Source organism: Oryctolagus cuniculus, chromosome 6 (genome assembly GCF_051225735.1).
Source record: "Oryctolagus cuniculus isolate XC-2025 breed Fujian yellow rabbit chromosome 6, ASM5122573v1, whole genome shotgun sequence".
NCBI lineage: Eukaryota > Metazoa > Chordata > Mammalia > Lagomorpha > Leporidae > Oryctolagus > Oryctolagus cuniculus.
Window position 1 is genome coordinate 73,195,735 of NC_142872.1, and position 15,661 is coordinate 73,211,395.

The following is a 15,661-nucleotide window of genomic DNA, read 5'->3' on the forward strand; positions in this document are numbered from 1 at the left end:
TCGGCTAAGCAGCTCCACTGGCTTCACAGCCAAGAAGGCCTGGCACCTTGCGCTCACCTGCGAAGAACGCAGGGACCACGCCAAGGACGCAGGGACACGCCCAGGGCACAGCGCGGAGGCGGTGCTGGTTCTGGGCCAGAGGCCCCTCCGTCTTCCCAGAGCCCGCTGCTCACTTCTCCCTGCCTTTGGTCTCCGAAGCACGCATCCCCCTTTCCCCTGCCGGCCTCCCCCTGCTCCGGGAACGTGGGCAAGTCCCCATCCCTCTCTCCGGCCTCGGCCTCCCCCGCCCCTCCATGAGCTCCAGTCCCCAGGGGCGCCCTGGCCCGAGTCGGCCTCCACCTGCCGCCCGCCAGCCCCGCTGACGGCCGCCCCCGCGCGCCGCTGGCGCCAGCCGCTCGATGGGTCTTGCACTTTGATTATTTGTGTTAACAGTTAATTTAGCACCGTGGCCACGTGTGCCAAAGCTGCCTCCACTTCCTCCGGGCTCCCAACAAATGGCACTTTTATGAGGTCCTTTCAAAGCGGCGCGCAGGCCGGCGCCGCCTCCGTGGCCTCCGCCCCTGGGCGCGCTGACTCCGTCTCTGGGCCGCGAGCCCTCCCCGCGGCCCTATCGCAGCTGCGATCTCTCTGGCGTTTGCAGGAAAGGAGCTATTTCTGGCAGCTCTGTCCCCCACCCGCCGCCTAGTCTGACCTCCTGGGGATTCTCGGAGCTGCGGCGCTGGCCCAGCGCAGGGGGCAGCAACACCGCTGCGCGCACGCAGACCGCAGAGGCTTTCGATGCAGGCTTTTTGTTTACATGATAATTTGGAATATTTCTCATTTCAACAAATCTGCCACCCGGTGGACTGCAGTTCTCCCAGCCTCCCGTATGTCCGCGTTCTCGGTGCCCACCGTGCCTGGGTCCTGGGGAAACCTGTGTTTTGGTCTTGAACCCGTTCAAAGCCTCAGATGCTTTTTCCTAGCTGAGTTGCGGGATTCTGCCAGGAGGAGGAACTAGAGTTAGCCCGTCTTCTGAATTCCTGTTCTCCTTTCCATTTCTTGGATTTAATCTCCCTTTTTCTTGGGTGTTCCAGAATGCAAGTACCTTTAGATTTCACCTTTTCTTCTGCACCCCAAGTACACTTTGCGTTCTGTTTTCCGTCCTCTCTACCAGTAATATTTAGGTTTTTTCAAGAAGGTCATGTGTGCAGTAACTGTACTGGGCTCCCAGGCATAGGGTGCAGGTGTCAGAGGCAGGGGCCCAGGAGGGCAGTCTTTTTCTGGGATCACAGTCAGCCTGGGCTGATTTAGCGTGGTCTGGGACTTGAGAGCTGCTTCACCACTGGCCCGGGGTGGCTCAGAGCGTTTGGAACCTTCTCACTCTTGTATAGCTGGAGGCCAGGCCCCTCCATATTCCAGGAGCCCACTGCCATAGGAGCGGTCCCTGTAATGGAAGAATTGCCTTCTGCAATGGAGCTGACTGTGCACTGAACTTGGATGGCTCCCTTCTCACTGATTGATCCCTGGCTCCCTCATTCTGACCACAAATGCCTTCAAACTCAACATTCCATTATCAATAATCCATTCACAGTGCCCCCCTCCCCAACTTTGGGAAAAATCCTGATTCTCTCCTCAAAAATGACTCTGACCTCTGAAGAGAGACAGCAGTTTCAGTTTCTGTATGGAAATAAAAATGCATGCCTTGAGCCCCTATTTGTGTATTGTGATATCCAACCAGGGATAATGAAAGAGATCACAATTCTAAAGCGACTTCTCTGAAGGTCATAGCGACCTCTAACTCATCACAGCCAGTCCTAATCCTCCTTCCCATTAAGCTCTCTGGAATATTGCACCGAGTTGTTCAGCCAGGCTCCCTCTGGCAACTCTTTGATCTCCGTGACTGTGCACCAGCCTCTGGCCTCCCTCTCCCCCTCCTGGTTCCTAGCTGTGCATGGGTGCAAGCCTGCGTGGTGGGTAACTGCTGTTTTACAGGTGACTCTAAAATTGAACTTTGGGTGCTAAACACCAGGCCCAAATCAGGTATCTGTGAGTGGTCCGACTGCCATCATCTTAAATGCAATATATTCACCAGTTTGTTTATTCAAATGATGTTGAGCACCTAGCAGTCTGTGTTCCTGGTGTTGGGGACACAGTAGTGAACAAGGCAAAACAGGAAAGTGCTTGCTGTGACAGGAGCCAGAGTTAATGGGGGCGCGATCCCAGCTGAGCTCTGGCCATGCTGTGCTCCTCCGTCCTGGGCCTCGAACACTTGAAGTCTGCTCCATGTCCCTTGATGTGTGCTTCTTACATCCCATCGAGCCTCTTGGTTCTTCCACCACCATTTCACCCTACCCTGCTCTTCCCTTGCTATGAATACTCCCCTAGGATGGGGGTTCCGAATCTCTGACTGCTTTTAGATTCTGATCCAGTCTCCCCCCGCTGCTAGATTATTTTTCAGAAAGAACAGATCTGATCAGTTCCACTAGTTGCTCAACAGACATAGATGGGGACTTCCTAGGTGTCAGGGCTGGGCTATGTGCTGAAGTGACAGAGCAGCAGAAGAGGCAGCCTCACACATCCCTGCAGATCTCTCCACCTGCTCAGTAGGGGACTTGCCCTGGGAGTGAATTAAAGCAGTGTGATAACTGCTCCGATAGGAATATGCCTCCTCACCATCCATATTATTAAAACAAAGATTTAACACTGGGCGTACAAACCCCCCCCCCCCCCCAACCTGGGCCTTGCTACATTTCCTAACATGTCTTCCTCTACTCTGCTTCCTGTCCTCACGGCCACACTGTGCTATATGCCTCTTCCGCTGCCTGCCACGCCTTTCCTGCCATTCTGTTTCTGTCTCTGCCTTTTCTCTTTGTCTATAGTGCACTCCCCTCGCCATCACTACCAGTTAACATTCTCTCTCTGTCCTCTAAGACCAGGTTTAAACTCCGTGTTCTCCAAGCAGTTTTTATTCAGACCCCTACTCCCCTACCTTGTCCAAAGTCTTATCTCTTTCCCAAACTCTTGCAGCATAGTCCTTGGGACTTGGCCATGACCCTGTCAGAGACAGTCTCCTCTGAAAGTTCTCTGTGCTCCCCATGAGACTGCTGAGTGCAGCTCCTGCATTCCTCATCTTTTTTTTTTTTTTTTTTGGACAGGCAGAGTGGACAGTGAGAGAGAGAGACAGAGAGAAAGGTCTTCCTTCTGTTGGTTCACCCCCCAAATGGCTGCCACGGCTGGCACGCTGCGCTGATCCGAAGCCAGGAGCCAGGTGCTTCCTCCTGATCTCCCATGCGGGTGCAGGGCCCAAGCACTTGGGCCATCCTCCACTGCCCTCCCTGGCCACAACAGAGAGCTGGACTGGAAGAGGAGCAACCGGGACAGAACCTGGCGCCCCAACCGGGACTAGAACCCGGGGTGCTGGCTCCGCAAGTGGAGAATTAGCCTATTGAGCTGCAGTGGCCTGGCCTAGCACATGCGCCTGCAGAGGCACGCCTTGCCTGTTTTGGAGTGAATGCTTGGTTGAGAGGCTCATAGAGGAAGTAAACATCTTTAAGGCCTTAGGGTGAGGGGGTCACATCCAGCATGACTGATGTGAAGAGCAGAATCTGGAGGGAGACTGTGAAGGTGGAGGATGTTGAATTGAATCCAATGACACAGGGGACAACACTGTGGCCAGAACAGAGCAATGTTGCGTGTTGGTTGGGGAGGCTGGTATCTTCAACAGAGTGTATTTTCAGTAAGAATATTCAGGGACTGGCGCTGTGGCATAGTGGGCGAAGCTGCCGCCTCTAATGCCAACATTCCACATGGGTGCCAGTTTGTGCTCCGACTGCTCCACTTCTGATCCAGCTTCCTGCTAATGCGCCTGGGAAAGTAAAGGAAGATGGTCCAAACCCTGGAGCCATCACACCCACTTAAGAGACGTGGAGGAAGCTCCTGGCTTCAGATCAGCCCAGCTCCAGCCATTTCAGCCATTTAGGGAGTGAATCAGAGGATGGAAGACCTCTCTTGCTCTTTCTCTCTTTCTCTGACTGTTTCAAAATAAATGAATCTTAGAAAAAAAAAAAGAATATTCAAATGAGACTGTGTTTAGACTCCAGGAAACAAAAGGATCGTGTTTTAGGTGAGCTGGAGCTGGAGGGATGACTGCAGCCAGGTCTCAGGGTCAAACTCTAGTGGGTCAGCCCAGAAGAACAGTACCCCGCGGGCTAAAGGGGAAGAATGAATAGAAGCCTCTCAAAGTCAGCTTAGTTCTTCGAATCAGCCACCTGTATGCCGCAACTTACTCTTGAAATCTCTACACAATTTGTACCCTGGAGAAGGGGGAGGCACCAAGACTGGGGCACAGGGGCACAGCTTCCTAGGGAGGGGTGTTGTAGTCTGGCATTTCAAAGCGCCAGGGATGAGAGGGACTGTGGAAGCCCAGCCAGCTGCCCCTGTGGGCAAGGAAGCCACGTGCTGAGCGTGTGCTGTGGGACTCTTTTAGGCTGCTTCCAGTTGCACATAACTGGAGGCCCCCTCTGAGGGCCTTAAAGGCTACAGGAAGGCATTTCTCGCATCTCTGGAAGCCCAAGGTATTGGCAGCTCCGTCTGTTTCTTCACAGTTGACACTGACCGACCTCAGGCCCACCTTTGGGTGGGTTGTAGTCCTCTGGTGATGCTGAGGATGACCCACTGCAGGGGGCAGGGTGTCCAGTGCCACGATGAAGGACTTGATCTAGATGTGCTGACTCCTGGAGCTGGAGGCCCAGTCAGCGTTCCTGGAGTTCTGTGAACTGCCCGATGGTTTCCTGCAAAAGGGGTGTAGGAGGGAAGAGAGGGCCCAGCACATGGCCCAGAAAGCTCAGTTCCTTACTGGTCCTCAACAGCTCCAGCTTGGGAGCCACACAGCATTGCACAACTTACCAAATCTAAGTCAGCTGAAGGCTAAGTACTTCAAGGGCAGATATTTTAATTTTTTAAAAAATCACCCCTTTGGGTTGGGTATTGTGGCACAGTGGATTAGGCACCCTTTATGATGCCAGCATCCCATATCTGACTGCCAATGCAAACCCCTGTTTCTGATCCAGCTCCCTAGGAAGGCAGTGGAAGATGGCTTAATTGCTTGGGCTCCCACCACCCATATGGGAGACTTAGATGGAGTTTCTGGCCCCTGGCTTTGGCCTGACCCAGATGTGGCTTTTGTGTCCATTTGGGCAGATGGAAGATATCTCTTTCTCCTTCCTCCCTCCCCCCACCTCTCTCGGATGCTCCAATATGGCCTCTCAGGCTGCCCTCCCTGAATCTGTGCCAGCCGTGGGTTCAGCCCTCTCCCCCACACCTTTCCGTCCTTTCTCCAGTCCCTTCCCTCAGTTACCCACATGTTCTCTGGTCCTCTCTTTTCTTCTGCCAGTCTCTGCTGTTTCTTTCACAGACATCCCTGTCCAGGGCCCCAGTGTAGCATTTTTATTCTGAGTTGAAGCAGAAGGTTAGAACAATTGAAGATGTGCATGAAAATGTTTTTCCTGCCTGTTCTTTTTCAGGATTAGCTACTCTTTCTTGAGCAAACACTTCTGCTGAAGGTTGCACATGACATCATCATCGAAGTCCAGCAACACAACTGTGTGAAGGGCTCAGTAAGTGAGTGCTACAGCTGGTAAGTTGTCAGGGTTCTGGCTCTAGATTCCATGCTCTTGTCTTTTACAATCTTCTTCCAAAGTCTATCCCTTCAAGGGAAACTCAATACTACATCATTTTTCATCTCCAGCTGAACGAAGAAGACCAGCATCTCCCACCCACCAAAGAGGCTCTAGTGTTTTCTAACTACTGCATTTGATGCAGTTTGTCCTGGCACAGTACATTCTGTACAATGGGGATGATCTGGCTACTGTCCTCATTGGTGTGGATCTGCAAAGACAGGGGGTTAATTGGGCCTCTAACGTGTTTCTATACATGATTGGAAAAACCTAGCATGGCACCAGGCTCTTCTTCAGGACTGACACCAGCCATCCTGGAGGGTGCTGTGGTCTCACAGTGCAGTGCCTTTGTAACTAATGAGCAAAGCAGGAAAGAGACAGAGGAAGATTGCCTCAGCTGATTGCTTTATCTTGCTGGAGTCTGTGGTTTATGGTCAAAGCTCTTGCATCTGTAGACATCACATACACTGCATATGCACAGTCATCCCTTGATGTGTGCACGGGATTGGTTCTGGGACCCCTTGAAGATACCAAAATCTGCACACACTCAGGTCCTTCATATAAGGTGGCATAGTGTTTGCATATAGCCTATACATACCCTCTCATGTAATTTAAATCATATCTATGCTATTTAAAAAGCAAGGTAAGTAATTTGTAAAGGGTTGATACATTGCAGTCTGTGGATGTGGAACTCACAGATGCAGAAGGCTGATTGTGCACTTTGCAGGCTGAGAGTGTTGCTTTTAATGAAATGATGTGTCCTGGTGTGTAAGGAAGGGTCTGGTGTCTGTGGCTCTCTTGCAAGGAAAGCTTTCACTCTTCTTCCTCACGTAGATGACAGGTACCAAGTTAGTTTTATTCCCCAAGAAACAATAAGCACTGTTTTTTACAGTGTACCTAGATTGCATGAGCAGCTCAATATCTTTTCAATAAATGGTTACTTACTTTCCATTGGCCAGAGCAGATTTCTGTTGTTTGTAAGCAAAGGGAACTAATGGATACCTGAATACATGATGGTTGCTGATGGTTTAGAAAGCACAGAAACACAGAGCTTCATCACTTGGTTGTCACAGACATGAAACATCGCCCCAGCATCCTGGCCTGTGCCTCGGTGATGGAGGAAGCCACTGGGAGTGTCTGGTCCAGAAAACCATTCCAGGGATACCCAGATAAACTCATCTACCCTAAGAGGAAGGCCCTGTGGAAATAGACAATGTTGTAATGATCAATGCAGATAAAGAAAAAGGGGTAATGGTTTTTCAGTGAGGGTCAGGAGTGGGGTTTAGAAAAACCACATTTGTGTCCTGAGAGCATATCTATAGATACTTCCGTTCCCTCCCTCTGTGATTCCTTTCTGTATCTTAGGGCAGCCAGGGGATTGATACTAAAGACTTTTTTCCCCAACCTAGCCAAGGGAAGGCTTGTGGGCATGGGAGGTCTGCTTGGAAAGCACACCAGGGTTTGGAAATACTGGAACCACCAGGGTCATCATGCACCCTGTGCTCCCCACTCAGTAGGTTGGAAAGATGAGGCTGAGGCAAGGCAGCCTCCATGCTTGGCCACCTCCACTGGGGTGCTGGTGGTCCTTCTTGCTGTGTCTGCCTCATGGCAGCTATGGCTCAGAGCTGCAACCTTGTGTGGAGGTTCTTCTGTTCAACATCATTGAGCCACGGTGACTGACAGACGTGAACCACCCTGGAATACACAAAAGTGAGAGAAGGCAAAAACAAAGACATGCTTGTGGGTGGCTGTGTCCTCAAATTCCCATGCTGTTGAGCTTGACCCCGTCACCCATGGTTCCCAGAGCCACACTGTCAGCACTGTGCCTGGGAATAACTAATTGTCTGGGGCCTTGGCCCATTGCAAGTACATCATTGTACTTACCCGAACACAAACAGACTGAAGGCAGTTATGGAGGAAGAAATATAACTTGACTGTGCCTTGAACTGGATTTATAGGCGTGAGGTTAGCAATAGAACCGCAAGGAGTTTGGTGATTAGAGTTAATGGAGTGTTCGAATGAATTGATTTTTTTCCCCATGTACTTGCAGGCTTTTCGTTGTGGTCTCCGTTTTGTGCCTTCTTGGTTTGAGTGAAAAGTTCTTCTAGTTTTGTCTAAATTCAAATGCTAGAGTCAGGTTTCTGGTGAGGACAAGACCATTGACGTCAACAGTCACTGATGTAGCTGGCGTTAGAAACAAAATCCTAGTCTAGAACCACGCCAGCCAGAATGGCCTTCATGTGTGATGACAGCCAGGCAAAAATGCGCATAAGAAGGGAGAAACCAGCCACTTGTCTGGATGTTCCCAAATTGTCATATTCTCATGGCCTGGGCATGAGGTGGCCCTCCTTTCCTGGAGCCTGCACCTTTATAACACCTGTGCCTGCCTCGTGGGGGTGCCCGGCTGCTCCCCAAGACAGGCTGAATGAGTGCCCAGTGTCTGCACTGAAACCTCAGACAACTTCCCCTGGCCTGCAGGTTACTGTAGGTCACGTTTCCTCAGGAATTGTTAGCAAAAGGAAGCTCTCGGAAGACTTTGGACACTTCTCTGGGTGTTTTTACTTGGTTTGTGAAATGATATTGTTTCAATAATTTCCTAGATCAGCTTCACACACTGTTAGAATCACAGTGCACTAAGAGTTGTGCCCTATCTGGATGTGTTATATAAAAGATCAGCACTTTCTGGCACAAAAATAGTGCACTTTTTTAAAAAGAATTATTTATTTACTCAATAGGTAGAGTTACAGAGAGAGGGAGAGACACAGAGAGAGAGGTCTTCCATCTTCTGGTTCACTCCCCAGGTGGCCAAAATGGCTGGGCCTGGGCCTATCCAAAGCCAGAAACCAGGAACTTCCTCTAGGTTTCTGATGTGGGTGCAGGGGCCCGAGCACTTGGGCCATCTTCTATTGCTTTCTTAGGCCATAGCAGAGAGCTGGATCAGAAGAGGAGCAGCCGGGACTTGAACCAGTGCCCATATGAGATGCCAGCACCACACACAGAAGCTTGACCCCTACGCCACAGTGCTGGCCCCGACAGTGCACTCTTGATGACATGTTGAGTACCAGGGAGTGGGGCTTCTTCATCCTCTCCATCCCCAGCTTAAATAATAACAAAAAAGTGCTAGCAGAATTTTAAATGAAGGCTTTGATGTTTAAAATCTGCTAGCCTGTATCTCAAAAGTACTACATGGTATGGAAAGAAAATGTCAAGCATCTCATCCCTCATTCAAAGTGATCGATATGTGGTATATGGTCAGTGGGAGACGCTGGGCCCTCCTTTGGCAAGGGTGTCATGGATGCCAGTCTCAACTCCGGGAACTTCTGGCCTCTGCAGAGCTCACAGCACTTGACCCTGACCTGAGGTTGCGTTTTCCAAGAAGGAACGGAGCCCTCACAGACCCAAATGGTGTTAAAACTTTTCCTTTAGACTGCTTAATTTGTATGAAGAGAGAGCTCCTTGTTAAACCAAGAAAATAAGCTAGATTTCCCAGGAAACCTCATCCGGGACATTGGAAAAGGACAGAGCATGGAGTTGCACACAGGTGTGGTGAGCTGGCTGCACACACGTGCGCTGGCTGGGAAGCTGATGAGTCCTCTCCTCTCACGGGCACCCTTGGTCAGGGCACCCAGGTCAGACTCCTGCTGCCAGTGGAACCCCCACAGGCTGCCAGTGGGTCCCATGTGTTTTCCCTCCTGGGAACAAAGCCTCCTCTGTTTCACGTGGGTGCGGGGAGCCCTGCTGCTCTCGGGGGTGGTTGGCCTGCTGCCCCTGCAGGTGTTAATGAAGCACAAACCTGCTTGGGGCTGGCATAGTGGCACAGCGGGTTAAGCTGCTGCTTGCAACACCAGCATCCCATACTGGAGCGCTGCTTTGAGTTCTGGCTGCTCCTCTTCCAGTCCAGTTCCCTGCTAATTCACCTGGGAAGGCAGTGGAAGACAGCTCAAGTTCTTGGGCCCCTGCCACCCAAGTGAGAGACTCAGGGAGAGTTCCTGGCTCCTGGCTTCAGCTTGGCCCAGCCCCAGGCTTTGTGGCCATCTGGGGAGTGAACTAGCAGATGGAAAAATCTTTCTCTGTCTCTGTCACACTGCCTTTCAATTAAATAAATAAATAAAATCTTAAAAGAAAAAACAGCAAAGAACCAACCAGCTGCGGAGGCCAGGCTCTGCTCAGTGATCCATCTTGTGTGCCCTAGGGGTTACCCCACACCGCCGCTTCATCCTCTCAGAGCTCTGCATGGCACGAAGGGGCTCCCCACTTTCTAGATAAGGCATCTGAGGCAGGCCCAGGAGAGGCTGGGGAGCCAGGCCCAAACCCCCACACCTGGGCTGTGGTGAAGATGGGGTTTAAGCACAGATCTGCTCGGCTCACCTTATGCTCTTTCTCCCAAGGTGCACTGGTGCTCAGGGGCGGGAGGAGGCAGCAGAGTGTGGCAAACATGGCTGCATGCTTCCCATTATCCAGGGACCACGTTTTCCTAAACCTGTGCCTTGGATCACTGCCACTGAACGAGGTGATATCGGCGGCCGTATCGTTACTAGGTAATAATGCAAAGTCAGGGAAACAAGCAATAAGATGACTAATGTGAGAAAAGCTGGGGTGGTGTCTGCACCGCCAGTGATTCATTTGAATTTACCAGGACATCAGATGGCTGGGGGCCGTGACAAGCACATTTACTTCTGCACATGGGTGCATTCGGCCAGCACCCCAAGTCCACTGTGCAGGTGCCCCTGTGCACTGGCTGTCTCTGTGCGAGTGCTGTGGCTCGGGGCCTCCTGAGTGTGCTGTGTCTGTGTGGCGCTTGCTGTCCAGGATCTAGCCCATGGCCCCTCCAGATGTTCCGTCCTCCCAGCTGTTGGTGAACCTGTTGCAACCGCAGAGATCTGACTCACAGGAAAAGCTTGACTCTGGGGCCCACTTGCCTCACCGCTAACTCGTTCCCATGTTCCTCCCATCTGGGCCTGGTCAGCCCTCGAGTCTTCCTCGTGGCAGAGAGGAATGAAGCTGCATGACTTGCCTCGTGTCCTTCTACTTTATTATCCCCAAAGAAATGCTCTCGGAAGAAGTAAACGCTTACAGTGAGAAAATGCACTGCACTATGAGGTAGAAGGTCCTGACTCTCCTCTCACAGCTGAATTTGCAACAGAGAAAGCAAGGAAGGAAGGAGAAATGACACACGCACACATCTTGCCCCCGCTCCCCGAGACACACACAGCTCTGCAGGCCCTGGTGGGGGCCGCTCCCTGTTGCAAGCAAAGCTGCTGAGAAAGCACACGCCAGCCATGGTGTGAAGTCATGCAAAAGCTATGCCCCCAAAGGCCACAGGAATTGTGGAAAGATTTGTGTAAATATCTCATGCATTCTTGTGATCTAAGGTTTATGGAAATGAAAACCACAATCGAGAAGCCAATGCCACATTGATTCCCCATTCTCCCTTCCCTCCTTGAGAATAAATTCATAGTACATTTCATGGAGCAGCCAAGAAAATAAATTATTTCAATTTCATTACCGGGAAGACACGAACCAAAGTGCACGGCAGGGAAGAGCTTAAACAGGACCCATGTGGGAAGAAGATGAGCGAACATGGCTGGGCATCCCTGCTGCCCCCTGGGCTACAGCGCCGGGAATGTGAGATCGGGGCTCTGCAGACGCCCCTCTCACCTCCCCACGGCCAGACCGGGTTGGTGGAATTAGCAGTATCCAGTGAGCTTCGGGCTGCCTTTCCTCTCTTCTCCTTTCTTAATTCTGTGGTGGATACCGGGCTTGAGACTTCTCACCCACTCAGAGTATAGCTCGGACGCTGAACTTGCTGAAGCTTCCCTGGCACCAAGTTAAAAGAAACCACTGAGGAACACATGGTTTCCCACACAGGCTCCAGCCGGGTCGCACCCTCCCCTAGGCTGCCAGCAGCAGGCCTCCCAGAGTCCTGGACCTCAGAGTCAGGAGGGGCCCTCTCTGGAGAGGAGCCCAGGACACTGTGGACATGGCTCGTGCCCCTCCCTCTCTTCTCCTAGCCCGGCATGGAAGCTGGTGCCCTGAGCACACATTTCAGCCTTATGGTTTTCAGTGCACCTGTGGGCAGTGCTACAAATTGCCATTGAATTCTTGCCCTGAGGCTTCTGGTTTATAGTTTGCAGGTTTCCTCCCTCTTGTTCCTGCCTTCTTTGTCCCCAGCTTGCACCCTGGGTTTGTGTGTCACCAATATGGATTTGACTCAGGACAGGCAAGCAGGAAACAGCTCCATTTTTATGATGAGATTTGGGAAGGATCTCATAGCTTTTCCTGTTCACTATCAGATATTAAAAGTCCAGCCTGAATTAAATAAAAATGTGAACCTCTCAAGTAGTTGAAAGTGCTCCTACCCATGACCCCATCCCAGTCATGACCTATTAGCCTTGAGACCTGGTTCTGGGAGGGATAAGACTTCTCCATGCTTTCCATGTCTGGGAAAGGAGTGGAGGTGGCAGGAAGGTCTCACCTGCCAGTGGCAGTTACCTCCTGGCATTGGACCCTCTCCATGGGTGCAGACATTGGCTGTCCCTACGTAGATGCTCCCATGCATTCTTTGGTGAACACTCATTTTAGAGAGAGGTGCTTGCATGATCCAGTAATCCACTTCGCCTCTCGACCTCTGTTCTGGTAGCAGCACTGTGGGATCTTGCTCAAGGACACATGGGCCAATACCTGACTCACAGGTAGATGAGCATCTTCTGTTCCAGCCCACTCTCTTTGCTTGGACATCTGGGCAGCTCACGCAACCCTCTGTGGTTAGGCTTTTCCCATAGGAAGCAGCACAGCCATCTGATTTCCTAGGCTTCTGTGACAGGCCCTGCCTGGTGCCACGGGGCCTGCAAAGTGCCCTCATGTGGTGTGACATACATATGTCTTTGGGGATGCAGGTACCATGGCATGCCCCCCCTTAACACTAGCCCCAAAACTCTCCCCCAAAATCCCCTCTCATCTGGATAGACCAGTAGGTATAGACAGCTCCTGTCTCTCCACAGAAATGTCAAAACCTAGCAGAAGCTGTCAGAACTCTGGAAAACAATTGAAGATTTACGGCAAACAAAAGAATGCTGAGTCAAAGAAAAGGCAGCACTAAAAAAATGGTGAGAAAGATTTGTGGCATTTTTATTTGCTGTCATCTTACCCCACCCCCTCTCCAGGTTTGCAGGTGTCTTGAGCAAGCAACCTGCATTGTCAGAGTGAAACCTTGGTCCCTGACTCCAGCAAATTATTGTGTTCATCTGTTCTAACTTGTCTGGAGCCAGCTGAAGGACAGACACAAGGTGCTTGTCCCTGTTTTGGGAAACTCAGAAATTAATCAGGGTGGAAAAGCAGTGGGCATTGCTCAAAAACATTGTAAGGCAAACAAATAACCCACAGTCTCCTGAGTAAAGGATTGCAGTTGAGGCACAATTGAGTACATACATCCTGGAAAGGAAAGCTGGGGACAGTTTCTGTGTGAACCAAGAACACTGAAGTCTAATACTGATGTATGCTAGAGAACTTAGAAAACAACATCTGTACCCACAGCAGGACAAATCACCCAAAGGACCTGTGATGGCCTGAAGCTTTCACTTCCAGCTGATTTACTAGGCTCAGAGTAAACATAAAATGAAGGCTAAGGCAGAGTTGCAAATAGATTGGCTAAGTGTAGAAAGAGTGCCCCAACCAAAAAGCAATTTACAAATACTAGAAGAAGGGTTTTTGGTTTGTTTAGTTTCCTAGTATTCAAGGAAATCTCTAGGAAAATACTCGTTGAAAACAAACTAAAGGCACAGGGCTTCCCTTGGCCACACATGACAAAAAATACACTGTTTGGAAAAAACAATTCAGTGAAATCACTGGAGGTGGATGACTGCAGCCTTCAATCAAAAACAGCAAAACTTAGGGAAGGGGAATAATCTGATTTTCAGAGTTGTCTTGTTCGAACATTCAAATGTCTGGTCTTCAACCCAAAATCTCACATACAAAGAAATAATTAAGTTGGGCTCATTTAAAGTAGTACAATAAATTGTCAGAAACCATCCCCAAGAAAACCAACACATTAAAGTTACTAGACAAAGACTTATGTCATTTGTCTTAAATATGCTCAAAGAGCTAAAGTAAACCATGTACAAAGAGCTAATGGGAACCAAGACAATGAACTATCAAGAAAGAGGTAGAAATTACAATAAGAAACTACATAGAAATTCTAGAGCTGAAAAGTACAATAACTAAAACAAACAATTCAGTGGAAGAGACAGAAGAATCAACAATCTTGAAGACAGGACAATTATGATTAGACAGTCAATGGAGCAGAAAGAGAAAAGATTGAAGATAGATGAGAGATTTGTGGAATGCTATCAAGCACACAGCTTGTGTGTTTTGAGTGTTAAATGAAGGAGAAGTGAGAGAGAGAAAGAAAAGATAAGAAAGACTACTTGAGATAAACATGGCTGAACACTTCCCAAACTGGATGAAAGACATGAATCAACAGTTTCATGATGCTCAACACATTTCAAGTAGGATAAGTTCAAAGAGATTCATGTCAAATCTGTTTTATAATCATTAGACGCTAAAGATAAGGAAAGACTCTTGAAAAAAGAAGGAGAAAGTGATTTGCTATGTACAAGGGATCTTTAATCAGATTAATAGCTATTTATTAGAAACCATACAAAACTATGCAACACCAGTCAATAAGCCACCAGAATTCATGCAGAAACCACTGTAAAAGGCAATGATAAGACACTTTTAAGATGTGAAAAAAAGATTATCAACTGAGAAGTCAATACCAAAAAGATAAGGGACAAATGAAGATATTCCCACATAAGCAAAAGTTGAGGGAGTTTGTTACCAGTATATCAGTCTACAAGAGATACTAAAGGAAGTGAAATGAAAGGACAATAGACAATAACTTGAAGCTATATGAAGAAATAAATATCTCCAATAAAGGTAGCTCTATAGGCAAATACAAGAGTCAGTATGACGTGGCCAGTGCTGTGGTATAGCGGATAAAGCCACTGCCTGCAGTGCTGGCATCCCATATGGTCGTTGGTTTCAGACCCAGCTGATCTACTTCTGATCCAGCTCTTTGCTGTGGCCCAAGTCCTGGGGCCCCTGCACTCTCATGGGAGACCTGGAAGAAGCTCCTGGCTCCTGCCTTCAGATTGGCTCAGCTCCGGCCATTGCAGCCAGTTGGGGAATGCACCAGCAGATGGAAGACCTCTCTCTCTCTCTCTCTCTGTGTCTCTCCTTCTCTGTGTAACTCTGATTTTCAAATAAGTAAATCTTTAAACAAAAAAGTTGGGATGACTGTAATAGTATCAGGTAAATAGACTATAATTCAAAAGCAAAGAAAAGATGAATATGCCTCAAAAAGCTCACAAAAAGCTTATTTTGGTTTAAGAATTTTGAAATCTGTGTTTTCAGAATATACACTTTGCATGAAATTTTGCTTGGATTTTGAACTTTTTTATATGCCCAAACAACCTTATATTTTAATTCCATTTCTGTGAACTTTTTGAATTACTTTTATATTTTGGTGAAAGGGTCACCTCTTCAAGAAATTGCAATAATAAACATATTTGTGCCAAACAACAGAGATGCAAAATGCATTGATGGTAACAAAAAGAGAAAGAGATAGTTCTATAGTAGTGCTTGGAGACCTTAATGCCCCACTTTTTTTTTTTTTAAGATTTACTTATTTGAAAGACAGAGTTACACAGAGACTCACACTCACTCACACACTCACACACACACACAGAGAGAGAGAGAGAGAGAGAGAGAGACAGGCAGAGAGGTCTTCCATTTGCTGGTTCACTCCCCAAATGCCAACAACAGCTGGGGCTGCACTAGGCTGAATACAGTAGTCCAGAATTTGATCCAGGTCCCTTTTTTATTTACTTTTATTTATCTTTATTTATTTATTTTTATTTTTTTAAAAAAATTTTATTTATTTTTTTGGACAGGCAGAGTGGACAGTGAGAGAGAGAGACAGAGAGAAAGGTCTTCCTTTACCGTTGGTT

The 15,661-nt window shown here is 48.9% G+C and overlaps 1 long non-coding RNA gene across 2 annotated transcripts in view; it reads left to right on the top strand.

The window, feature by feature from the left end:
* Nucleotides 1-15,661, top strand: part of LOC149126184 (uncharacterized) — a 122,330-nt gene that overhangs the window by 92,622 nt on the left and 14,047 nt on the right. For both annotated transcript variants that reach the window (XR_016235630.1, XR_016235631.1), the window contains one exon: nt 5,502-5,614. This is a non-coding gene — a long non-coding RNA (uncharacterized LOC149126184). The remainder of the gene's footprint in view (nt 1-5,501; nt 5,615-15,661) is intronic.